Raw genomic sequence first — 21,493 nt, forward strand, 5'->3', positions numbered from 1 at the left:
TACGAGCAGTGGTGTCTCTTCATCATTGTCTTGAATACATTCTTATATGAGATAGAATATTTTTCTCATGCGAATAAGAATTTATTAGCTTATCTGTCCTCACTGTATTAGTGCATGAGTATTAAATTCATTAGTTTTATTGTTCGGTCACCCAACGTATTCTAAAATTGGCACTATATATCTGTTAATAGTGTGTTATGTGAGTCTTTTCCTAGGTGGATTATTTGCTTTTATTTATATTTCTTCATTTATTTTTCTTTGTGTATAACATTTTTTTATTTTTTGGGTTTGCCTGTGTTTGGATGATATATTTAATATTGTACATGTATATGTTTAGTTAATTTGTTTGTATACTATTTTTCATTATTATTTCATTATTATTGTATGTAGTATTAGTGTTTGCCTGTTATTGGCTTCTTGCTGTTAGCAAACACTTAAATTAATGAATTGAATTGAATTAAATGTTGATTTAAATTATTTGAAATTTTATTAAGGAATGTAAAGCTCATACTTCAGGCCTATAGCGATCATGTACGCTTCTACAGTCAAGTGGTGTGTATTAATACCTAATAACACGTAATAGCGATCGACCATTGCACGTCAGTACTTTTATTGTCAGTAGAAATGATCTGAGCACCATAAGAGTTTCCTAATTAATTGACTGCCTAATTTTTGAAGTTTACGGAACGTTCTTCCTTTACCAGGTAGAGTAATAACAGATGATCACCTGTCACGAAAGCTAGTGTTCATTCCCGTCAACACAAAATTTGACAAATAATATATATGTTACTGGCAAACTGAAATCCTGCAGTGTATAGAATGCATGAAAAGTATGAAATTCAGGTATTCTATGGATTGCCCAGGCATTTTATAAAATGTTTAGAACTTTTAGGCAATATATGAAACTAACAGTTTATTTTATACTTTGCCTAGGTATTCTGTAGGATACCTAGGAGTTTTATAAAATGCATCAGATTCTTTAGGCAAAATATATAACAAAGAAGTTTTTATAATACGATTTATACAGTTTTATTTTATCTTTTATATTTCCGGAAACTTAATGTAAAACAATTTTTTTTAATTCTCAAAACTTTTGTTATGTTCAGATTCAGTAGCTTGGTGTTTTCGCCACTATCTTGCACAACTTCCATCTTGACAGCTTACCCAGTCGACTTTGAGTAATTTTAATTTACACAACCAAACAATATTAACATTACGATTTATTTTATACTTGCCTACTGACTTTACACATTGTATACATTCCCGGCTTTCATACATTGCCGGTAACATGTACACTTTATGTTTACCGCATACGTGCTTCATGTATTATGTCTCTCACGCTTAATTATTTAATCTATCTGGTAATCCTAGATGAAGAGTGGACATGCAGACTGCCCATTTTATGTATCAATATTTTCCTTTTATGTAATATTAATCACACCTCAGTTGTCATATGTTAACGATGACAATCACTCGATGCGTGACGAATGGTTTGAGACGGAAACTTATGACGGTGTCAGTGAGCAAGTTATCGGCTATAAATAGCCACAGTGATTGATATAGATTTTCCAGATGACAGAATATGCCCTATAACTGATTCTGTTTATTTATTCTATTCCTGTATAAATTCTCGATACATACAATACGCGACTGTAATCTTGAGACTTGCAGGAATGTAGGAAGTCCGAAGCGTTAAAGGCAGACGCTACCTTTCCACCGTCGTCCTTCACCCCACATTACAGTCGCGCACTATACACGGTAGACGTAACAAATGCAGGTTAAGACGCTACGTTAAATAACTCAGTAACCTATAACCCACTGAATATAAAAGTGCTATTGCTTAATTTAATGGAAAATTTCATACAGTTAAACAGTTGTCTGGTATATTTTAAATTTATTATAGTCCGGAAGAAGTGGAGGCGTTAGTCCCACAGCTTTTTAATTGTTCTCTAGGTTTTGTTAAGAAAGTCCAATAGAATCACAGTGACATAAATAAAGATTTTGTGTATAATGTTTATGCCACTTTATTGAATGAAGACATGAGTAGCAAAAGTAAAAATGCTAAAATTGTTTTAAAAATGTATAAATACGTAGGACTAAAAAATACAGGCCGATGAAATTAAGTAGCCTATGAGTACAAACACGTCTGCCACGCCCAAGATATTATCATATGGTTTATTAAAAAAACGCTTTATATATTTGTTGGTAATAAACAGCAGGCTTAATGTTTCGAATGATTTAATTCATCTTCAGGTTGCTTCTTTAAGGCACTGATTAAGATGCGTTTTTAATGCTTACTGTGCTACTTGCTGGCTAACGATAAAATTATTTTGACATATTGTAACACTTATTCTTGTATTATTATTTATGATAACTTATTATTGTGGAGGTGTTGTGTTATGTCTCATTATGTTTAATGCTCCATGTCACGGGCGGAAATCTTTTATTAGGTATGGCTGTTCAATCTACGCAAGATTTTGAGTGAGCGGAGTTAGTAGGACCAAGTGATAGAGCGCCTTGCTTGTAGATATTCTGCAGTACACAACTGCAGGAGAAGTTGCCGACTGCATACTGCATTTAAACCTTTGAAGCTGACGTTAATTTGAATAATACCGCATTTGCTTGATGTTAAGACAAGTTTTTCAAATATTAACATTTCTGAAATGGGGCTGCATCTTACATTTGATGGTGTCTAAGAATCGTAAAGGCGTTCCTTTCCTGAAAATGTCCCACTAAATCAAGGGCACGTCTTACAATCGATGACGTCTTGAAATCGAGAAAATGCTGTGTTTAAAAATCCAGTTCCTACATCAAATAAAACACGACGCCGATTGAAAAGATCAGCTGATTAATGTAAAGGAATCACATAAATATACTCTTCGGGCTAAATGTAGAGGTACTGTTTGCCAGATGTTAATATGTGTATATACGTAGTTTCTACTAGGATTTAAAGGGTTAAAGCACAAATGTACCAGTACTTCAACATTACGTAAAGGAATTTTACCTCTACAATGTAATTGTGGGTTTTGTATGAATCTCGGTTAATGTTGATTAAAAAATAATTGCTGTTTTTTCAATTAATCTTTGTAAAGGAGGCGAGTAATATTTCCTTTGAAGTAAGTAGGGAGTAAATTTTAAACATTATGTAAGTGAACTTCGTCCTTCAAAGGGTCAGAGATTCAAAGATAATCCATTACACTTGTAGGATAGTTTTAGCAAGATTGATTGTACAGTGTTTATAGCTAAAATAAAGTATATAGTGCTATGTGCTCAGCTTTTCATAAAATTAAAATATGATACATTTGATATGAGACAAATTCCTAAGCGATTTGAATCACTCAGTATACATATCGATAGATACTATTCAGTTTGCAATACAGATATTTTCTTAGTCATTTTATGCACTGCACATATCTTGTTCTGAAACTACTCACTTTAGAAATACAAACGTAAACAGAGTTTCAGATTATTTTACTTGTATTATATCAGATATTTATCATATCGGAAGATGTTTCAATGAAACTTGTACATCTCAGAGGTCTATGTTATATTACTTAACATTCGTTTAGTGTTGGATGAGTCGTTTTTCAAAGATTACTTAAAGTAAGACGATGCTATATGGGGCAGGTAATCTAACTCAGTGATAGAGCGTCCATTTTGGAAAGCTGATATTTGCTTATTTATTGAAGATATTCCCCATCTTTTGTGGAATCGAAGGTAATGTGTTACAAGTCTGTTGCTGAGCCCTATCTTAATACAGATGTATTCAGTTCAGATCCTCACACCCTATTTTAAGCATGTTTATGTTATTTTTGCTTTAACCCCTAGGCCATCTTTCAAGTTGTATTATTCTTTAACACTAATACTCTGTATACATTTTTACCTCTTCCCGTGCAATGGCTCGTCAGTTTAATCCAGTTTGATTTGTGCAGACTAGTAATATTTGGCAAAGAGTACAAGTTATGAAGCGCCTCATTTTACAGTTTTACTCCCCCTCATGTTATTTCACTTCTGTTAAGGCCAAGAAATTTCTTTTTTTGTGAGATTTGAGTTTTTGTAGGCGATGAATATGATGGCTGTCTTCTGGTTGTTGCACCATCTTGTCTACAAGTTTACCGACATGTCAGAGGTAATTGATGCCAGGGTGATCGCAAACTTCAATTCCTCACCACGTTCTCACACGTCAATTTTGTGTTCTTTTGTATGAATCGATACGAATCGAAATTATACCCGCACAATATATATCTCAGTAGTAAATTTAATCGAAATCCGGTCAGAGATTTGGGAAGAAAAGTTATGGTTAGATGACAGACTTGCAGTAGCAGGAAAGGACGAAGTCAGTCTGGCCTGCGTTTACAATAACAAAATTTCGTAGATTATTAGCGTCGTCACAACAAGCTTCACAGAAATTCGAGATATTTAAGTCTTAATGCATACCGGACGAAATAATGGGGCCATCTATGGATAGTCAGTCATTTTAATGTAATTATACAAGCAGCAATTAAAATAAGTGGTGCAACCTGAGTGCTAGGGTTCTACAACTTCACGTATTAATGCTGGTTAGCTGCTTGATGACCTCTTGTCTTCCTGATTTCTGCTTTCGTAATTGTGAAGAGAGAACCGCGCTAGGGAAATGCACTGTTGGAAGGCTGAAAAAGGAGGCCGAAGGTTTCAGATGCGGTCTGACGTTATAATAGAGCGAAAATTAGAGCCGGAGGTCGCCCCTGGTTGCTGGATCGTCGCTGTAGCTTCGAAATCCTCCTAGCATAATTGTGGAAGAGGCTAAAATACGTTCAAAAGTAACCTACATACTTCAATATTCACTGTCATTGTATTATTCGACGCTGTGTAATCTGAGGTACTGATAGCGACATTAAATGAATTATATAAAAGTATTGCATATATTGAGATTTTAAATTAATAATTGTACGTAGCCGATTTATTCTTACGTTTCTGTGTATAATCTTCATTAACATGGTTTTTGACTTCGTTAATTGATATGTTACAACTTTAAAGTTACTAACAGTTACCATTCTTGTAATTGTTAATATATAGAATATTTCGTACATATTTTTAAGCAGGGTCTATATTTATGATATGCCTATATAAAATTTCACGTATCTAACCACAGTGACTTATATCTTGTATTTCGCATGGCCGTCTGTTCGTAAAGAAAGTTTACCTTGACAAATGTTACACATTTTCGAGAATCTGCTATTATCCTCTAAAATAAATGTCGTTGGTGACAGTAACAGTTTTAAATGTTACACATGTCCTGTGTCGGTAGGCTCTAGTATTGTTGGTATACAGTTAGTAAGCTAAATGGTAAAATGATGTCTTGTGAGTATCGACACAAAATGAGGTCTACCTAGGCCCCATGTAAGTCAAAATGCCATTGTTCTAGTCAGATTTTAACAAAAATTTCTTGTTCAGTGTATCTAATATAGTTTATATTTGGAACAAAAACAGTGAATGAAAGAAGTTCTTGTTCGGATTATGAGCAGCTCAGTTGTACAGTGTCCCAAAAACGTATATACATTTTGTTATGGAATGTTAAATTTATGTGTATACATCTTTTTGGGACAATCTGTAGATGCATAACGTCTTCGTTTGCCATGCATAGGGGACTTATTTATGTTTTCTATCCCCTTCTAACCATCTTAGCTTCCAAACTTCCGCTTCTATCCCAACGAACCAACGTCTTTCATTTCTAGAGCAAAATTCGATATACCCTTTCCTAACCCACTTATGCTTTATCTCGTTGTAAAATACTAAAGAAATCTTTTCAGATATAATATAAATGTTGCCTTTCTGTATCATTATACCTCTTTTTAATGACCACCATTAGTCTTCTGATGTCCCTTTGCTGCTTAATTTATGTGCAGTTCCTATGCTTTCAATCTCCTGTTTAATCTTCTTCGCCCAGTTTTCGAATCTCAAAATTCTTTGTCATTCACAATATTGTCTGGCTGGGTCTTGAATGTCCAGATATATTATTTGTTTCCAATATTTAACTGCCAGCCACATCGATTTTATTCTTCTGCTGTCTCTTACTATTTCCATTTCTGCCACGACATTTGCTGCTTTACGTCTTGGTAGTTCTAGAGTTTTCTTTTAGAATCGTCCTTGCATTCTGTCAGTTTACCTTCATGCTACGTCTAACCCCCTTTATAAACACCATACATTGGCTTGGATTTACGCAAAATTTTAAATATATATTCTAATGTCCGAAATTTCATATTAAGATTCTCAGCTAAAAGTTTATCAATAGTTGTTAATGCTTGGCTACCTGCTGATTTTATTGATGTTTTCTGATTCCTGAAGTATTTTTAAGTTATTCATAAACATTTGAATTCATCTGTCATCTCAACATTCTGGCGATGAATATTCCATTTTTCGGCTTTCTTCAATTTACCTCCTTAAGACGATTATAAATTTATTCATAATACACTTAAATTCCCGTTTACATTTTTTTACTTATTCCCTTCTATAAAATATTGCTTGTAAACGATAAATCTGAAGACCATTTACAAATACCAGAACTCCGTTAGTGACTCCTCCTATCGACGAACACAGTAAAGTTAATTGTACTGTAGTTTTCTGGTAAGTATTTTTTAAAATTTTTCTCTTTACGCTGCGGTGACATCTGTCAATTATTATAATCTTACAAACTCCTCACTTCTCTTTAAACTATTTTAAATTTTAGATTGGAAGACAGGCCCTTTTCAGGACATGAAATTTGAATTATAATCGGCGGTAGAAGTTTTGTACTGTAGCCTTCTGTATTTGTGGTCATGTGGTTACCAACATTTCGGAGGAGTATTTTCCACTGAATGTGGAGGTAGCAGTTTCCACCAAAATATTCGTATTTACTTACACGACTGCACAGTGTCACAACCCCAAAACCAAAATTAAAACTTCGGAAGATTACTGGTGCTATCTCATGCACCAGACTTACTGAAATATGGGAACATTTCATAACTTGTTTAATTAAATGGCTGCAAATATATCTGGATGAATTCCAGCAATTAACATCTGTGGAATTTTAGATATCAAAACAGATCGTATGATAAATAAACCATAAGTCGAAATGGTATTTAGTTGATGCTAAATTCTTTATTACGGGCCGAGTACATCGTAAATAAAAGTTATTTAATTTACATTTTTGTTTATGAAACAATCAGCAGAAAATTCTAGGGGGGAAAATAAACTTGTGAATTATTTCGAACTGGACGAATGTATTGCCACATTTCCTTTACATTATTAATAATTTCGTACTCATTAGAAACCCCTTACCGAGGTTTAAAGAATTAATAATTAAATGTTGCCTTTAATGACTGTTGCAGTGTTTGTAGTCGCGCTTTGAAAGACGCGGTTCGTTTACTGTGTAATTAACAGCCTCATTCGTCATTCGATTTCGCTCATGTACTGAAAAGCTTTTAACATTTTCCGTTGTTGGTTTAAACGTTTGCATCCTGTTGTGTGATCAGTAAATTATTAACGACAAAATCATCTACATAGGTTGTTCCTATTTTGGAAACGCTGAACAGTATAGTTAATCCTTTATACCTGAGGATGGCCATATATTCCCGAAACTGTTTTAGTGGGTTTCATGGAAGTAACACTTTTGAATAAATACTGTGATGGTTTATCACTAATATTTTAGTGTCCTCTTTCATCTACATGAAACTGTGCAATTTCTCTCGGTCAGAGCTTGGTTTAAGGCTTAAATTTTGTGAGGTATTATTGCTCCTGTCTTAACAAATGATGAACCAAGTACAGTCCACGACTGTAATTTTGAGATTTTCGGGGTGAGGAAGTGGGGCGAAGGATTAAATATCCTTTAACGCTACGGACTTCCTGCATTCCTTGCAATTCTCAAGATTACAGTCGTGGACTATACCTCCAATTAGTGTCTTGTGTACACAAACTCCCAGGTCATAGGTGCACCCGTAATTTTAAGTTTCTGTCATCCTGTTCGCGGCTGACTAACTAATGTATGTGCTTTTTGTGTGGACCAAGTTGTGTTATCTTGTCGTTTCTGGTGACGTCATGTCTAACTGTGTCTTATATGTTGTATAGCCGCTCAGTGATAGGAGCTTGGCTCCTCGGTAGACACTTGAATCTCTCCAGGGGTGTTAACGGCATGCAACTGTCGACAACTAGAGACTGCCGCTATTGCTGAATATATTTTTCTTTTTACACTATTTATTTATTTAAGAACAATACAGATGATATTTGGCTTTAGCCGCAAGACGATGATTTCAGAATTGTATTGGATTTGGGTGCGATTGTGTTTAAAATTTGTTGAAGAGTCCCCATAAACTGACGCGCTGCTGTAAGCGTCCTGTCCCTGGTTCAAAACATTTAAAACCAGTGACATATTCACTTGTATTCAGCTCTTGCGTCTAATTGGGTTTTTCAAAATTTCTCCCTCACACTCCTTAATGTGTATGGTCCAGTAAAATTTGTCTGCTGAGTGACATGAACCATAAAGTCCAAACTGACTTTTGACATATTGAAGCCATAAATGTCAAAGTGTGACACATGGGACTACACCAAATTCACTATAATTTATTACCTATTAATGTCAAAACCAAGACTTCCGGGAACCGGAGGTCCTTGCACGTCTGTGTCTTAAACACTTAGGTAGATGCCATGAAATGGAAGTACCCAGCCCAGTATTACACTCCAAACACCACAAAAAGTTAAAAATTTGAAAAGAAAACTTAAAACCAATTCAGATTAATAAAATAATAAAAAAATAGTATGATTAAATTACCTCAGCACAAGATGTAATTTGGACCGTTACAGTTTAATAACCGCGTGTATTCAGACTTACTGAGCAGTAAGAACATCGTTTTGATTAAGGGAACGCGGCACACAAAGATCTGAATTTCTATGATCAAAGTGCGTATAATCGTAGTTTTTCACTATTTCTGTAACGTGTTCTCTCTTTTTTATTTCTGTGTCGGGGAAATTGTGACTCGTGACGTCACAGCTTCACGCACCCAGAAACAGGTTTGACAAAGTGAACGGTTCTGCATGAGGTAACGCAAGCAGATTGCTCTAGGCAGACGAAAGCGCCATATTGGTATTGTCACAACGCAAATCATCAAACGCTCTTCATGGCCGGTTTATCCCACGCCATCATAAACAGGGTCCCACATCCCCGTGTCTTTTCAGCCCCACGCCCAACTGTACACCCTTACCCAGAGCATTGGAACATTTGCCATAGGCAGGGCGCATCTTGATGTCACCCATGAACCAATGCACATGATTGATCTTTGTTGAACTCGACTATACAGCCCTTATTTATTAATCACAACTGCTTCCCTTTGGTTGATAATCACAAATATAGTAAATTATGTGAATGTGTTCTAGTTGGAATATGTTAAGTAGTATTTCGAAAATGTGAAACGGAATTATCTTGAATTCATTTATGTTCTACCGTAAAAAGTATGGTGTTTTTAATATTCAACCCAGTGAGAGGGTCCCTCACAGACGCTGACACATAATTTAATGGAATAACTTTCTAGCAGTTGTGTGTTTCGTAAACTACCGCGAAGTTTTCGTCTGCTTGTGTCATATGTATGTAAATAGGAAGAAGTGGGACATTTGTTTTGAAACTTTTCAAAAGAGATTTTTACCTATTCTGAAAACCGAATGCTCTAAGCCACTGCAATGGAACGATTTAAGAAGTTCTACTAACATTGAATATTCAAGAATAGTATCCTTTTATTTAATAATACTAAAATGGATCTTGGAGGTAATAGTTTGAGCTGGCTTACAACAAGGTGTAAAGATGTTTTTTTTTGTGGTTAACGCTGTTTTAATTTTTGGAAACTACTTTAGAGTCCAGGGCATTTTTGTCGTTTTATTCAATTCGTTTTGACTGGGAAGCTGTAAAATTTCAGTACAGGACTCTAACCATGTTGGCAGTATTGTAAAGTGTCTTCTTGTGTTATTTTCTGCGGGAAAATTTTGGACAATGCCTTCACGTAGACGAAATTCCTCACCACTCACCGTTTATGATAGAATAGACTCTGCAGCTGACAGAGCGTCATTTAATAACCCTTAGGTGAGTAGTTATTGTCACAGTCATTGTAGTAGTCTGCTTTTGTAGTTAGAGTATCACGTATGTATGATTTGAGGTTTTCACAGCGGTGAGTATGAAGATTTCTGTCTTCTGGGTTGTTGCGCCGTATAGTATTGTAGGTGTTTTCCAACGTTTCAGAGGTCATACTGCCTCCGACATCAGGGCGATGAGTATGAAGATTTCTGTCTTCTGGGTTGTTGCGCTGAGTAGTCTGGTCGATGTTAACGAACGTTTCAGAGGTCATACTGCCTCCGTCATCAGGGCGATGAGTATGAAGATTCCTGTCTTCTGGGTTGTTGCGCTGTGTAGTCTGGTCGGTGTTTACCAACGTTTCAGAGGTCATACTGCCTCCGTCATCAGGGTGATGACAACCCTGAAGACAGAAATTTTCAGAGCATCACATAGTTGTAAACAGAATGTTACTCTCTTTGCTGTGATCTTTGCATAACCTCCTTGGCGCCATTGAGTTCCTTCCTGTTGAATATTTTTTTTGGGGGGGATATCGGTCTTAAAAGGAGGGAAACGAATTCAACCGATAAAACGTTCAACTGCCTTAACGGTTTTCGCTTGGTTTACTGCCTGGCTTCAAGTTTGGATGGAGGAGACATAAGAATATTGATGACTAATATAAAAGCATTGAAGAAGAATTGTTACACTGTTTTCTTTCAGTTGTTATATTTATCTCTCCAAACATTTTACTACAGTTTTATCTTCCAGTCCCTTCGAAGTTAGTTTTGTTTGTAGATTTTCATTTATTAATACATCCATTATGTTTCAAATTCAGGAGTAACTTTTCTTAATCCCCGGCCAGCGTCAGGTATGTCCAGTCCCTTGGCTGAGAGAGATGAATTAAGGTAACTAACTCACGAGTGTATGTCACCGGGGCCGAAACATTCAGAAAGGGTTTATTGCATGAGCCTGCGCTGAGATTGTGTATGACGTAGCCCGGTCATTTTATCATAATGTTGAAGCGTATTTATTAAATCTTTGCTGTATCGTACAGAATGTTCCCCTTAAAAACGCAACCCAACAAGAATCATTCACTACGGCACAAAAAATCAAATCAAAAGCCCCTGTGTAATAGATTCCCTCCCCCGTCCCCCTTTCTAGTCAAGGTCATACTTGTTACTAGGCCGGATGCACAACATGGTGTATTCAAGAGCGGAACATGTGTTTATTGTGAAACATTGATTGTTATCGAAATTATTTGCTGCTTTTCTTGAAGCATTTACGGTATAAAAATTGGTATGAAAAGCTTACCATTAAACATCTCTCTGTCTGATCACTTTATATACTTGTAAGATGAATCCTGCTAAAATGAGTGAATTTTAGGGTCTTGATATACCTCCGGGAACTTAAATGTTTTACTAATGATTTTAGGGTTATTGAAATCCTGATGGTGAAGAAGCTAAACATTTTTTCACGAATAATTAATTATAACTTCAATTCAATTCAATTCAATTCAATTCAATTAATTTATTTACGTGTTTGCCAACAGCAAGAAGCCAATAACAGGCAAACACTGATAATATATACAATAATAGTGAAATAAAAATTAAAAATATTACACAAACGGATTAACTAAACTTATAAATATACAGTATTAAATATAACTGCCAAGTACAGGCAAACCCAAAATAGAAACAATATTAACACAGAGCAAAAAATGAAGGAATATAAATAAAAACAAATAATCCACGTAGGGAACACTAATATAATTGTAAAACTTTAACAAATATAAAAAGACAGATAACCAAGCTAGATCATTTCCCTTGTTGAGAACGTTCGCTCAAGGGAGACAATGTTTGTGCTAAATACGTCCAAAGATTTACATACGTCATTTGCAGCGATGACGCACCTGGCTGAAGGACTATGTCGTAGTGCACTGCTCACACTAAAAGTAGAAAATTCTCTTATTTGCCTCGCCGGCACACGTAAACCAACAGCGTCCATAATGGAATGGCAATTTATTTTGCCCTTAAATACATTAATAAGAAATAACGCATCGAGATGTCGTCTTCTGGAATAAAGTGTTCTAAAATTTAAAGTAGATAGGATCAGTTCATATTTTCGAGGGATATTAAACTGGAAAAATCGGTAATTGCATAAACTGGCAAATTTTCTTTGAATATTTTCTAATTTATTAGAATCTGTCTGTGTAAGATTATTCCAAACGACCGAGGCATACTCAAGCTTTGACCTAATTAAAGCATTATATAAAACAACAAGGCTGTCTAAAGAGGAAAAATTATAAGTAATAAAACGAATAAGCCCTAAGGTCCTTAGTGCCTGGGAATGAACACAATTTACATGACAGTGAAAATACAGTTTACTGTCTAACAAAACACCAAGATCTTTTATACAATTTGTACGCAAGATTAAAAAGTCACTAACAATGTAATTAAAATGGATACTGTTGGTTTTACGTGTGAACGATATAATTTTGGTTTTCTCTATGTTAAGTTCCATATTGTTATCATTACACCACTCATGTACGGAATCGATATCTGCTTGAAGAGCTCTGCAGTCATCCACAGATTTAATATCACAATATAGTTTCAAATCATCAGCAAATAAGAGAAATTTTGAATACTTAATTTTGTCGCAAAGGTCGTTAATAAAAATATTAAATAAGAGAGGTCCCAAGGTAGAGCCTTGTGGAACTCCAGATAACACCGCGTAGAAAGAAGAAGACTGTCCTAAAATGCGAACAAAGGCAGATCTGGATGATAAATAACTTTGGAACCACTTGACATAAGGAGAAGATAGTCCAAATTTATTTAGCTTTTTCAAAAGAATAGAATGCGGGACTGAATCAAAGGCCTGCCTAAGATCAAAATACACAGAGTCGATCTGTCCCTGTGAACAAACAGACGGCTGAACATCATTAAGGTAGGTAACTAAATTAGTTACTTGTCTGCAAACATAATTCATACGTCCAATTATAATCATGAATATGATTTGTATCAGACAATTTGATTTTGTCAGACTACTCTGGGGTGATTCTAAAATGAATAACCCAATAAGATGGCGGATGTTTGATTTACTTTTCTCAGTCAAAATATTTTATTTTATGAACGTTTCAACCTATGTGAGCTCCTGGTTAAAGGGACAATTTTTTTAGTAAATTACAGAAGCGTTATAACATATTATAAGCCTTCGAGAGCTAATTCTCTTAAAACTGTTTACATTTACTTATGAAACGCAATAAGTACGTGAATATAGAACTTTAGCAATGCAAAGTGAGGGACGAGACGGGAACGTAGAAGTTATCTTAATGCAACAAATATTTCCAGAACTTATTTACTCTTAATATCGTAAAACATGATAAATTCTAATGATTATTAATTTTGTATAACTTCAGCTTGTCCCAGATGATGTTTTCTAAAAAAGGAAGAGTTCGCTTTTTAAGTTAAAAAGAGTTTTAGTACGGCATTCTTAAAAATGATTTTAAATATACTATTTCGTTCAGTTAAGTAAAGGATAGTTGAAATGCCAGACGGAAGATTGTAGCAGTGGATTTCTGTCTCTGTGAATGTATAACTGCTGAACTAGATGCTTTCATGCATCCATCAAGCCTGTATGACCCCAAACAGCTGACAATGCGTGCACAAGGGTGGAAAATGGAATCATTCATCTTTGTATGCCTGATGGATTTCGTGTTCGTTTTTATGTCGGAGGGATCAGAATTAACCACTCGGTACCCAGATTTTTTTATATTTATTTACTGCAGGAATTTATGCATACTTTAACACTTCGTTGTGCCTCCATACCCAAAGGAAGACTTTTATTTTTAATATTGTGCTGCAGCGAACATTTCACAACAGATAAGCTGTATTAGGAGACACACAGAGTAAACACAAATGAACTGAACTGTTTCAAATATTAATTTAACGAACATTAAATATCAGACAGAAGTGAATGTTACGCCATTGGAAGGGAAGTTTAAAAATTGTAGCATGTCCAGGAAGGAACGTAACTCCAACGACGCCCACTAGGAGCACAAATGTTGATATAGCAATACAATGTCGACTTAAGCCGAGAAAGCGTTTGGTGAGCTGAAATTCCATTCAACAAATCTGTGACCATTTAAGGTATCAGCAACATATTAAAGAAATACAGTCTAATTAAAGTAACTCAGAGTTCTCTCATAACCTTAAATACCGGCAAGTGTTATATAATAATATCGAAGATAAACTTTAGATATTTCATACCACTAAGGAAGTCACACGAACACAATGGGAACATTAAACATCTACATCATAAAATTGCCTATTCGTATTGATTAGATCCATGTTAATTCTTTTTTCAAACCGCTTATTGCTACAAACAGTTCTTGACTCCATATCCTACCCATTGTTTTATCATATTACCTCCCTTTCCGACCTACTTCCCCTTCCCTTCTCTTCATTTTCGCCAATCCTTCTAATTCCTCTCACCCCATAAATTAACCGATGCGAAATGTCCGTAAACAGCTAGTCAGTTGGCTAGGTGACCTCAGACCTGACCAAGAGGCCCAATACATACGCTTTATGTCTTAGACCCTTTATTTGATTGAAGACGGAAGCAGAATCCAACTTCAGAAACGTATTTTTATAACCGTATAATTTGGACCATTGACAAAGTCCAAAAGATCGATTTCACATATTATATCGCACCGTCGTCAGAGAACTGAAGAGTTCGGGTAAATTATTGTCCTTTGAGTATAATTTTAAGCTTTCACGGCGACTATGTAAAACAAAATCTTCTCGGGCTATCAGTGGCGTCAAGCGATTAAAACATGAAAAGACCAACATTTCGAGGTCCACCTCAGTCGTCCTCAGGGTACTGAAGTACTGAAGATTTTATTGTATTATCCGTTGTATTGATGACTACACTTAAATCAAGTAATAGGTGGACAGCCGGACACAAACATCTTGCGGATTCAGCTGTGAATAAAGAATATAAATGCAGTTACTATCCCTGTAATTTTTCACATTATACGTTGCATCCAGTTGTGTAATGAAGACTTAGTCGAACGACAAAGCGTCGAGGAAATCCGTTCCGTCACTGTTCACATCGGTCAGACTGCGTGAATGAGTACGGCGTCAGCCGACAGCCATCACCGTGGAAATTAATGTAATATTCAAAGAAATAAATGATGCGGAAGACAGGAATAAATCATGCCATGGGGGCGATTTACATTACATAGCCTGAGTTGCACATTTGGGTAATGAATTTTGGATGTGACAGATTGGATCTAATAAGTTGTCCGAGAGACCTGGAGTTTAAAGTTTCCTCCATGTTTCCGTGTACAATATATACATATTTGTATATTAAATCTTAAAATGTATGCATTTATGAATAATAACTTTAAATTGTAACTGTAATACTGAAGCCAAAAATAAAAGAAACGGCTTACGTAAATAATTGTTGCCGTTGCTTCTGAAATAGTTCCATTTGTAATTTTAGCAGAACACGAACGTAAAAGATGTGTGTGGATGTATCTACGAAAGGACTAATCTCAAATCCTTTCTTCCACACGCCCCTTTTAACACTATATATAAGGTACACGTCTGTCTTTATTAATAAATTGCCAATTTGCGAAATAGCGTATTACGAATATACTGAAGTGGAAATTTAAATTTTATCTGGAAACCTCGAAATATAGGCCAATTGAAGACCTAGGCGCAATTGAAAGGATAATATTAAAATGGACCTTAATAGGAATAAGGTATGAACGTATGGGCTGAATTACGTTGACTCAGAGAAAGGATTTTGTAAAGGCGGTAACGAAATTCTTGATTCCATGTATGAAAATGTATCATTAGTGTAGGGAATATGAATACGTTACTTTATTGGATAATTTTTACTTCTTTCTGTGTTGTGCTGTCTCCTAGATAGAGGTCTTACGACGGGCTGATCGCTAGATTAATGGGTCCTACCAAATATCTAAAATAGATCAGGGAAGTTCCCATTATGAGGAGGGCTGTCAAGGACTGTGGAGTCACAGATAATAATAATTGTTCAGCGATATCTTAAGTCAGAAACAGAAACTTGTAACTGATTCCATACTACACAAACAAATACAGAGACTGGTGGTGTGATCTTGTCCGTCTGTCCGACCGTAATACCTTCTGAACAAGTTGACATATTTTCAAGAAACATTGTATGATCAAATCAGGTTTTGTGACGCTGAAAATATCGATTGTGATATTCAGGACTTTCGCACCGTGTAGTCTTTTAGGTCACCAATTCTCAAATTTTTGTGTTTAGTATTTAGAGTACTAAATTTGAATGCTAACCATTCGCCCTGCTAGGTTCGGTTATCATAATATCAGAGAAAAACAGATCTCTTTACTTTTTTGATGCTGAGAGAAAGAAAACATTATAAATACTTGACCATAAATTATTTCTCCTAGAATATGAATCTCAACGCACGTACACTAGGTACTCGGCGTTAAATGATGTACAGAGTATTTAAGTTTTAATGGAATTTGTTCCCACAATTCCCCACTGTTCCTTTATGGTCCTGCTCCAGTATGAAGGGTATAATTAGTTTCCTCCAGGAATACAGACGTCTAAAAGAAGGGGAATTTCAAAGTGTCTTGATGCAAACGCGTCAGATAGACGTGTTAATCTTCAAGAACCTTCATCAATACTGCTAGATTGGCTTATTTTGGGAGAGTGAATGTTCGAGGTGGTGTCACTTATTGAAACGAAGCGAGGATCTGAGGTGATTAGTGTCTCAGTCGTCAGAAGAAGACAGATGCGGGGCCCTATTGGGCCCTCAGCCCGCTTGAAGGTTCAATCTATCATCCATCCGCGTAAATGAGGGGCATAATGTTTTGATACAGAGCTCTGAAAGATTAAGGAAGCCTTTCTTTGTGTGAGTCACGGAACCTTAATCTTTTGGCCTTTTCATTTTACCTTCTTTTTCCGTGCCTTCTTTATTTGTTGCGTACATACAAATTTTTTATTTGCTGCGCTGTATGATACTTCTTAGTTTGAATAATAGCCTACAGTTCCTTTGATATACAAATTATTTGTAATATAACTGCTTTAAAGTACTGAAACTGTATTATTCTTTTGAATGTTTCGGTCTGAGCTAGGCTGTTACGTTCAATTTCCTTCTGTTCATGCATTTGCAGTTTGTAAAACTAAAGATTTCTGCACATTAACTTGATTATTTCGTAATAAATACTAAGACTTTGTAGTTTTGACTTGGAAATATCCCTTAATACTTCCTTAATTCAGTTTGCATTCGTTGGAACTAAGAGGGAGGAATGTTTGTGGAATAATTACTTTTTAGACTCACAGTTTTCATCCATTTCTGTGATTAAAAATGTGAAGAATGGAAAAACGTAGTGGTGGAAAAATGGGTAATTACTTTTACTTCAATTTATTTTAGCATCTCCAACCTACTTCATGTTTTGAAGTATCTGAATATATGAAACGGTTATCTGAAACTCTGTTTCTCGTCTATAGAGACATCTCCCTTTTTCGAGTTAGTTCCGAAATATGACAATTCAACTTCTCGTAAATAGCTCTTTACAAGGATGGCTGTTTCACGGGGTATTGCGCCTTGTACTCTGGTAGAAGCTTATCGACGTTTCAGAGAGAGAGCCTTTGTTATTAGGGCGATGAGTCGTGGGCCTGCTGACGGAGGATATTGTTATAAAAGTAAACGCTTACATAACCTAAGTATAAGTTCGTTCACGTCATTGGAATGCAACTTATAGTTAGTATGCGAGAATGTGCAGCTAATGCTTTGAAAAATTCAAGTATTTGAAGGCAGTAACAAACCAGAATTACGCATACATTCAAGAATAATATGAGAGCATAAAAAATTGAAGGAATTAATGTTTCCATTCCGTTCGAAACCTGTTATATTCTATTGAAGATTAAGCGGTCAGTGCAAGGACCTCTGAAACGTCGGTAAACTTCTACAAGACTACACGGCGCAACAACCCAGAAGGCAGCCACCTTTGTGTTCACTGCCGTGATAACCTAAAATTTTACTATTGTCTTCTTTTATTATATCTATAAACATAAAAATTAAAATGGAAAAACTGTGTTCTTTTTTTCCTTTGGGTGAGAAACAAGGCCTCTCACCCAAGACAAAGAATATGACTTAAATAAGTTGAGAAAACCAATGATGTAGTAAGAATACTGAGAAAATTACGTAATGAGGAACTTAATAATTTGCACTTTCCAAAAAATATTCTAATAGTCACTCTCATGTTGTGATTCAGAGGCGGGCTTATGCGGGTACCATAATGAAGCTTCGGGTTCAATAAAATTTGCAGAATTTATTGGCCAAGTTAGCGAATATCAGCTTCTCAAGAAGAACTACACTTCTAGAATGTTACTAAAATGTTCTGTGTCCTTGAATTCTATGTTTTACCCTTATTACTCTTTTCTCTGATTTTCTAATTCGATCATTTTATCCTTCCGTGCAACTTCAAGGAACTTATTTTCTTTTCGGACAGACTTCTCATTCCTACAAGCATGCTATTAATGTTTACTTTATGTAATGTAAGTATGTAAGTTCAAAATAGCGTAGAGTTTGGCGGGGTCGGATAGCGAGTTAATATTAGGATAATCAACATCGCGTGTTTGTGATAATCTTATTACGTCGGTACAGATAATTCTTGAGACAAATTTGTGAAACATTACCTCAGTGTGTGTGTGTGTGTGTGTGTGTTGTTGTTTATTGACGTACTGTGGAAAAGGGTGATAAACGTTGTGGAAACGCCGGAGCGTTCACAGTGGCTCTTTTTCTTTGCGGATAAAATATGCGCTGGCTTCTCGAACGTACTGCAGTCAGTCAGGGTGCAGACAGCGTACGACACTGCCTGTCCGAAGTCAACCGTATGTGAATTTCCAAAAGCCACGGAAAAGTTCGGTCTATCGTGCATTATCGTGTTCACAAGAGCACCAAAGTGTTCCTTTTCTGTGCCAGATAAAATCAGTTCACACCCTCCCACTGCATTTGTTTAGAATCGGTCAACGTTTTCCTCCCAATCTGCGCTTCCTTCACATTTTCAGACCAAATTTCGTATTTATCATCATTCTGATGCGTGATACATTCTCTGATCCTGGTATAATTACCTTCGAAATATTTGGTGAAAAGTAAGCTAGAGTCCATAGCTGAAAGGATAATATCTGAATTTATTTTAAAGAATACGGTAGGAGGGTATGAACTGGATTAATCTGCTTAAAGACAGAAACCGGTGGTGAAATCCGATGACCATTGTAATGCATCTTCAGGTTGGATAGGAAGGAGGTGGGGAATTTGTTAACTAGCTGACAGACTATTAGCTTAAACATGTAGACTATGCAATATGGTATTTCAGTTCATTATCTTTGACTTTCCCACCTTCGGTCTTTTTCTTTTAGTGTTCTGTCTGACGACGGGTCCATATATTATGAACAGGATCCTTCCATCCTTTTCTCGGACTGGGACCTGTTCATATACGTTCTTGGCAGATGATCCAGAAGTGGTTTGCCATTGCCTTCTTCTGTGTGTAATTGTTGGGATGCCACGAAGAAACCGGGGAAGCCCCCGAGGAAAACTCCATGTTGCCTAGACCACGGCCTTGCCCAACACAAGTTATAAATTCGGGCACCGCCGGGAATCGAACCCGGGACCCCAGGATTACAAGGCCAGCGTTCTAACCGCTAGACCACCGTGGCTTCCTTTGGTCTAGAAACGTAAAAATAATAGTAAAACAAAACTGTAATTAAAAAACTTGTTTTTAACGGATGCGAAACTTTGTCTCTAGCACTAAAGGACGAACACAGACTGATCATGAGGAGAATATTCTTACCAAAGATTAAGGACATAATAGAAAGGTGGAGAAATACATGTAGTTGCTTCGTAATTTATACTTACTTCGCAACAACACAAAGATTTCTGTCTTCGAGGTCGTTGCGCCGTGTAGTATGGTAGAAGTTTACCGAAGTTTCAAATGTGCATGCTTCCCTGCTCAACGGGGTGATGATGGTAACAACAAGAAACTCTGAAACGTCCATAAACTTCTAGCATACTACACGGCGCAATAGGCCAGAAGACTTGTTATCTTTATACTCGTCGCCGTGAGAACCTAAAAACTCACTTAATAAAAGGTAGGTTTGTTGAGATTGCGGAGGTGGGCACGACTTCAGGTTTTTGGGTATAACGGTCATGTGAGTTATTCGGAAGCTGGAAGCAACATTGCGAAATTTGGTAAAAATCTTGGGGAATTAGTAGCATATACAGTAAAACCCCTCTAGTTGGACACCCCTATATATTCTGGACACCCCGCTATATTGGACACTTTTAATTGGAACCGGCAAATATCCTATAATTTTACATATTCACAATACCCTATATCTTGGACACCCCTTTATCCTGGAACTTGGTCACCCCTTTTTGTTGTAAGTTGGACAGGTTCATGCACTTAACTTCGATGCTTTTATGGGAAACGTTTTTAGTTAGTATTTTGTTGTTTTGAATTTCTGACTGGTGAATGCCTTCTCCCTGAGGATTTCCTTATGGTTGTGAGTGTGAGACATTGAGCACATCACTATAATGCAGTGAAAGTGTATAGTTATTCTTTTGTTAAACACCTCACTAAAGTTTTAACTTTGTCAGTGCTGTGCTTGCAACTGAGTTAAACAGTGTTAACAGAAATTGGAACGGTGTGCGTTCGCTCATAATCAACCAGGAGTGGTTGAAACTTTATTTGGATTGCGGTGAAAATTAGAAAGAGGATGGCAAATTCCAAGATAAAAGCTAAAAACAGTGTCTTGTAACGGACTTTTTTACAAGAAATAAGTGACATCATACGTTGAGCTAATGCCGTAAGTACAATTAAAAAAAAATACGTTCTAAACATTTAAAATTTTATTGAGGCTGGGGTGTAATGTGCAACCATGAGAGTGGGTTTCAAAACATTATTATTATTGTCATTAATTCTTAATTCGAGCAAGCCTACAGTAGTTAGATTATGTAAAATAGATTACATTGTCGGTAAACGTAAAGTATTGGTGCCCTTCCCTTTGAGCTTATCCATGCAAGTTTAATTTAGTGAAAACAAAATTTGTAAAAAAATAATTTAACTTTTTGATTTTTCTTATCAATAATTTCCTTTTTGGGAAGGGCTCCATAATACTCTAAAATTACCACATTGTCATTACACCACAATTTGAAAGGATGATTTTCCCCTTTCCCTCTATCCTCGACACCTCTGTAAGTTGGACACATTTTCGTGGAACCGCAAGTGTCCAAATTAGAGAGGTTTTACTGTATTAGGGAGCTAAATAGTAAAAGGATTAAAGAAATGTCGACAAATACGAAAGAGATAATATGGCTAGATTTTATCACAAAGGGGAACTCACAGGTCGTTAGTATCTTTCGTATGCTTGGTT

The 21,493-nt window shown here is 36.0% G+C and overlaps 1 long non-coding RNA gene across 3 annotated transcripts in view; it reads left to right on the top strand.

Annotated features, from left to right (window-relative positions):
- LOC110828484 (uncharacterized) overlaps positions 1–21,493 on the top strand; it is a 321,029-nt gene that overhangs the window by 134,229 nt on the left and 165,307 nt on the right. Inside the window, exon 3 of one of the 3 annotated variants that reach the window (XR_015534540.1) lies at positions 2,451–2,711. The exons of the other annotated variants lie outside the window; for them this stretch is intronic. This is a non-coding gene — a long non-coding RNA (uncharacterized LOC110828484). Of the gene's footprint in view, positions 1–2,450; positions 2,712–21,493 lie in introns of those variants that run through there. 3 annotated transcript variants of the gene reach the window in all.

The sequence above is a fragment of the Zootermopsis nevadensis genome, unplaced genomic scaffold, assembly GCF_977971745.1.
Source record: "Zootermopsis nevadensis isolate Lab colony 2312 unplaced genomic scaffold, Znev_1.0 Znev_ptg000010l, whole genome shotgun sequence".
NCBI lineage: Eukaryota > Metazoa > Arthropoda > Insecta > Blattodea > Termopsidae > Zootermopsis > Zootermopsis nevadensis.